The 6,000-nt window shown below is 38.3% G+C and overlaps 1 non-coding gene across 1 annotated transcript; it reads left to right on the top strand.

Annotated features, from left to right (window-relative positions):
* The first annotated feature begins 3,865 nt into the window (after positions 1-3,865).
* On the top strand, positions 3,866-3,971 carry LOC120111803 (small nucleolar RNA R71). The gene has a single exon (XR_005513199.2). It is a non-coding gene; the product is annotated as a small nucleolar RNA R71 (small nucleolar RNA).
* The last annotated feature ends 2,029 nt before the right edge of the window (positions 3,972-6,000 follow it).

The raw sequence follows: 6,000 nt of genomic DNA, 5'->3' as shown, positions 1-6,000 counted from the left end.
CATTTGCCTACGAGTTAGACTTCCAATACGTTGACATGGATCACATGTCCTGCAGAACTCGTGGGCATCTTTGAACATAGTAGGCCAATAGAAACCACATTTCAAGACCTTTGCGGCGGTTTTCTTAGAAGCAAAGTGTCCACCACAAGCATCAGTATGGCAGAAAGAGAGTACGTTTTGTATATCATGATCCGATATGCATCGTCTAAAGATTTGATCGTTGCAATATTTAAATAAATAGAATTCGTCATAGTAATAATTCTTTACTTCGCGCAAGAAAATTTTTCTATCTGTCGACCCCCAATGTTCTGGCATCTGGCTTGTAACAAGAAAATTTACAATATCTGCATACCATGGCATACTAGAAAGTGCAAACAACTGCTCTTCAGGGAATGAGTCCTTGATGGAAAATTGTGGCACTGAATCATGAAAAACTAGCCTTGATAAATGGTCCGCAACCACATTCTCTACTTCCTTTTTATCTTTAATAGTGATGTCAAATTCTTGGAGTAGAAGTATCCATCGTATTAAGCGTGGTTTGGCCTCTTTCTTATCCAACAAATATTTTAGTGCCGCATGGTCCGTGAAGATAACAATAGGAGCACCAAGGATATAAGAGCGAAATTTATCTAAGGCAAATACTACTGCAAGCAATTCCTTCTCGGTGGTAGTGTAATTCATTTGAGCATCGTTTAAGATTTTGCTTGCATAGTAAATGACATATGGCTTATTATCCATGCGTTGTCCTAGGACAGCTCCTATCGCATAGTCGCTAGCGTCGCACATAATCTCAAAAGGTAATGACCAATCAGGTGGTCGCACGATGGGTGCAGTGCTAAGCATAGACTTCAACTTTTCGAATGCCTCTTGACAGGTTTCAGTCCAATTGAACGGTGTATCAAGGGATAGGAGGTTACATAATGGTCGAGCTATGACACTAAAGTCCTTGATGAACCTCCTATAAAATCCGACGTGACCCAAAAATGATCGAACATCTCTAACCGTCTTGGGTGCAGGTAGCTTAGCAATTAAATCGATCTTAGCTCTATCTACTTCCATGCCCTTCGATGAAATAATATGTCCTAGGACAATTTCCTTTGGTACCATGAAGTGGCATTTCTCCCAATTCAATATCAAATTCTTTTCTATACATCGAACTAAGACTGCTTGTAAATGTGACAAGCAATCATCAAATGAGTCACCAAAAATGGAGAAGTCATCCATGAACACTTCCAAAAACTTCTCGTTCATGTCTTCAAAGATGCTGAGCATGCATCTTTGGAATGTTGCAGGTGCATTACACAACCCGAATGGCATTCGTCGAAAAGCAAATGTGCCAAAAGGACAAGTGAAGGTAGTCTTCTCTTGATCTTCTGGTGAAATATCAATTTGATAATATCCCGAATAGCCATCGAGAAAACAATAGAAATCATGCCCTGCAACTCTCTCCAACACTTGGTCTAGGAAGGGTAGAGGAAAGTGATCCTTTCGTGTGACCAAATTCAGCTTTCGATAGTCAACACACATGCGCCAACTCGTTGGAACACGAGTTGGAACTAGTTCACCTTGTTCATTTTCTACCACCGTCAAACCCGACTTCTTAGGAATGACTTGAGTAGGGCTTACCCACTTGCTGTCAGAAATTGGGTAAATAATACCTACGTCAAGCAACTTGAGGATTTCTGCCTTAACCACATCTCTCATCATAGGATTCAACCTTCGTTGCATTTGCCTTGTAGTTTTGGCATTGTCCTCCAAATATATCTGGTGCATGCAAATTAAGGGGCTAATTCCCTTTAAGTCGGCAATAGACCACCCTAAGGCTCCTTTATGATTCTTTAGAATACCAACTAATTATCTTTCTTGGGTATGACCAAGTCTAGATGAGATGATTACAGAAAAAGTGTCTTCGGGTCCAAGAAAAGCATACTTAAGTTTCTTTGGTAAGGGTTTCAATTCGAGCTTGGGTGCTTGCTCATGGGATGGTACTATTTTTGCCTCTCGAGGCGACAACCTCTCAAATTCGTCTACTTTTGGTCTCCACCTATTGACCATCTTGATATCTAGATTATCCACAATAGGTGTGACTGACAAATCATCATCATCGGTTCCATTAGGACACCAATCAATTAAGCTATCATTGGATGGGTCGTTAATTGCTTTAGCTAACAAATATTCTTCTGCGATGGTTTCAACCCAATCAACCTCCTTACTCTCTTCGGGATCATTGGGTTGTTTGCACACATTAAAAATGTTCAGTTCTAAGGTCATGTTACCAAAAGAAAGCTTCATGACGCCATTCCTACAATTAATCAATGCATTAGAAGTTGCAAGGAATGGACGTCCTAAAATGACCGAAATCTGAGACTGTGAGTTCGAAGCCGGATGTGTGTCCAATACAATAAAATCGACAGAAAAGTAGAACTTGTCTACTTGGACTCATACATCCTCGATAATCTCCCTTGGAATTTTAACTGACCTGTCAGCTAATTGCAAAGTGACGGAGGTTGGCTTCAACTCACCTAAACCAAGTTGCTCATATACAGAATATGGCAACAAATTCACACTCGCCCCTAAATCTAACAATGCTCGCTCTATCCTAAAGTCACCTATGATGCATGAGATGGTTGGGCAACCTGGATCTTTATATTTAGGGACAATGTTGTGCTGCAAAATAGCACTCACATTTTCAGTTAAAAATGCCTTCTTCTTAACATTTAATCGACGCTTAACAGTACACAAGTCCTTCAAAAATTTGGCATATGAGGGTACTTGTTTGATTGCATCAAGAAGAGGTATGTTGATCTTTACTTGCTTAAAAAGCTCAAGAATTTCAGAATTAGGTTCGAGCTTTTGCAACGGCTTTAACCGTTGTGGAAAAGGTGGAGGAAAAGGACATTCTACTTTCTCGGTAGAAGTTGGGACCTCAATTTTTTCTTTGTCCCTTTCATCGGCTTTGGGAGTATCAGAATTAGAAGTGACCTGCGGTCTCAATGGGACGGTCTGATCAATGACTTTTCCATTACGCAAAGTCATGATGCTCTTTGCATGTTCTGTATGCGAACTAGAAGGAGCTGCATTATTACTACCGTGCACTTGTGGGTTAGGTTGGGGTTGAGCTGGAAGCTTACCCTTCTCTTGGGTACTTAGGACGGTAGTCAACATTGACAATTGGTTCCTTATATCTTCAAAATTTCGAGTATTTTGAGCATTGATATTAGCTTGACCTTGTAGAAAAGTTTGTATGGATTGCAAGGTATCCTCGATATTTGGCTTCTGAGAGGGTGGTGATGCAAAAGTAGGATGTGCAGGTGGAGGAACTGAATGGTATGACTGTTGAGGATGATCATTTCTCCACCTAAAATTTGGATGATTCTTCCAACCAGGGTTATAGGTATTCGAGTATGGATCGTTATAAGGCTTTTGGTAGGAGTTCATAGCATTTGCTTGATCGTGCAAGACTTCTTTGAATGCCGGTATGGTGGGGCAATCTGTAGTGGTATGATCCGACATATCGCAGATACCACAACACTCGTTTCTAAGCTCTATAGTCTTGACAGGCTCAACCTTTCTAAGCTCAATTTCTTCTACTTTTCTAGTGAGGGCTGCCATTTTAGCATGAAGATCATCCTCAGTTTTGAGGTTGTAAAGGCCTCCTTGAACAGAGCTAGTAGGCTTAGGTAAAAACTTGGTGTTTCTATCCCCATTATCCCAAAGTTGGGCAGTCTCAGCAAGGGAATCCAAATATTCCCATGCCTTATCAGGGTGTTTTTCTAAAAATCTATCATTGCACATGGTCTCTACAAACTGTTTCAACTGTGGAGATAAACCTTCATAAAAGAAGTTAATGATTCTCCAAGTTTCGAATCCGTGATGAGGGCATGAGAGAAGGTCTTTAAATCTTTCCCAACATTCATAAAATGTTTCATTATCTTTTTGTTGGAAATTGCTGATATGTCTTTTCAAAAAGTTGGTCCTTTGTGTGGGGAAGAACTTCTTTAAAAATTCTCTCTGCATATCTTGCCAAGTTCTTATTGATCTAGGTCGTAAAGAGTTTAGCCATATTTTGGCCTTATCCTTTAGAGAGAAAGAAAACAATGTCAACTTGAGGACATCCTCGGTGACGTTTGGCACTCTAAATGTAATGCTCAATTCTTCAAAATCCTTTAAATGAAGATACGGACTTTCGGACTCTAACCCATGAAACTTGGGCAGCAATTGGATTACCCCTGGTTTGATGTCAAAATATCCTACATTATCAGGAAAAATTATGCATGAAGGCTGACTAGTCCTAGTCGGTTGTAGGTATTGTCTTAGAGTCATAACATGGGGTTCTCGTTCTCGATTGTGGTGACTCCCCGCATCTTCATTTAAATCAGCCATCTCACAAGGTGTGAGATACTGCGAAGGAATTTCAGGGGTGTGTCCTAAGGGATGATCTAAAGTTGTACGACTTAATCGACCGGTGTCGTCCCTATTCCACTTTAGCATGCAAAATATTTTCTTCTCTTTTTTTTAAAAAAATAAATATAAGTACCAACTAAAGATATCCTAAAACGAAAATCTATTTACAATCAAACATGCAACAAAACATTACACCTCAATTTCTAATGTTTTTCTTAAATTTCTAGACAGCTCCTAACTGGTTTGAAGAGGGCACCTAAGCCTCCAATCCGGTCTAATGAACCGAGTTGACCAGGTAAGCTCCCAGGTAAGTGGAGGGGTCACGATGCGTTCGCAAAGGTCCCACTTAAAACCCACTTGCTTCGAACAGATGAATTGTCTCCCTTATAGGGACAAAGCTTGCCTAGACATCAACTAAGCCACAGAGCGAAATTGGTGCAACTTTCGGTGGTCTTCGTCCTATTGAGCTCGAATGTCCTTAGGGGCCAACGTCTAGTTGATTTTAGTTAAGCTTAGGATATTTATGCACTGGGGTGATTTTTGGGCTAAGGACGAGTGATGAAATCCTGACCTTATCTTTTTAAATGGGTTCAGCCCTTAGAATATTTTATGCTGATGCCTTATACTATATGCAACAATCAAGAGATTTTTTTTTTAATGTTTTATGACATGACATTAAATTTCATTGAATAGGTGATCAAGCAAATTATTTATTTTTTTAAAAAATTATATGAGTTGAAGTTTGAAATTTGAATTCTGAAATTTGAAATTTGAAATTTGAAATTTTAGGTTTTTTTCTCTTTTTTTATTTTTGAATAATCACCCTTGATCTTTTCTTAAAGTTTTTTTTTCTTAAATTTTCAATTAGCAACAAGGGTTAATGAGATATGATAACAATAAAATTCTGATTCTAAAAAAATTAAATGCAGAAAATTCAAAACAGAAAGCAGCAAGGTTTCATATTAAGCTAATGGTCTTAAAAGTCTCATAATATCAATCAGACCGTTTAGATTATTGAAACATATGTCTTGCACCAGCTGACCAAATTTGAGTCCAATCAGACAGCTAATTTCTATGATATCAGAGTTTGATGCAACTGTGCAGGAAATTAAAAATAGTAGTAAAGATTTAATCTAATTTTTTTTTTCAAAAGAAAAATACTAACTACTAAGGTAAAAATTAAATCTAAAATTATACTAATAACACAGCCGTTCTCCGGCAACAGCGCCAAAAACTTGATGCAAAAATAAAATTGTTCTCCCAAGTGCAGGAGAATCGCACAAGTAATATAACTCCGGAGTCCGAGGTCGATTTCTCAGGGAACGATCTATAGATTATTAGCGTAATTTTTAGATGTAGTTTTTAGTTAATTTTCAAAAATTAAAAGCAGAGGATTAATAGATAATTAAACAAAGTTCAAGAATATAGAGAAGGCTAGGGATCCGGAATCCTCCTTGACAATATTACTTCCAATAAATAAACTCGGCGATTCTTGATTAAAGATTAATATGATACAGTAGTTCTAATCATGGAGTATACAATCTGAAAACATGAATTTAACATCTAAGTATTTATCGTGCCGGTTACGTCTACGAC

This window comes from Phoenix dactylifera, chromosome 14 (assembly GCF_051530095.1).
Source record: "Phoenix dactylifera cultivar Ajwa chromosome 14, Ajwa_hap1_PhDact_Kaust_v1.1, whole genome shotgun sequence".
NCBI lineage: Eukaryota > Viridiplantae > Streptophyta > Magnoliopsida > Arecales > Arecaceae > Phoenix > Phoenix dactylifera.
This window is presented reverse-complemented; position numbering and strand designations above follow the sequence as displayed.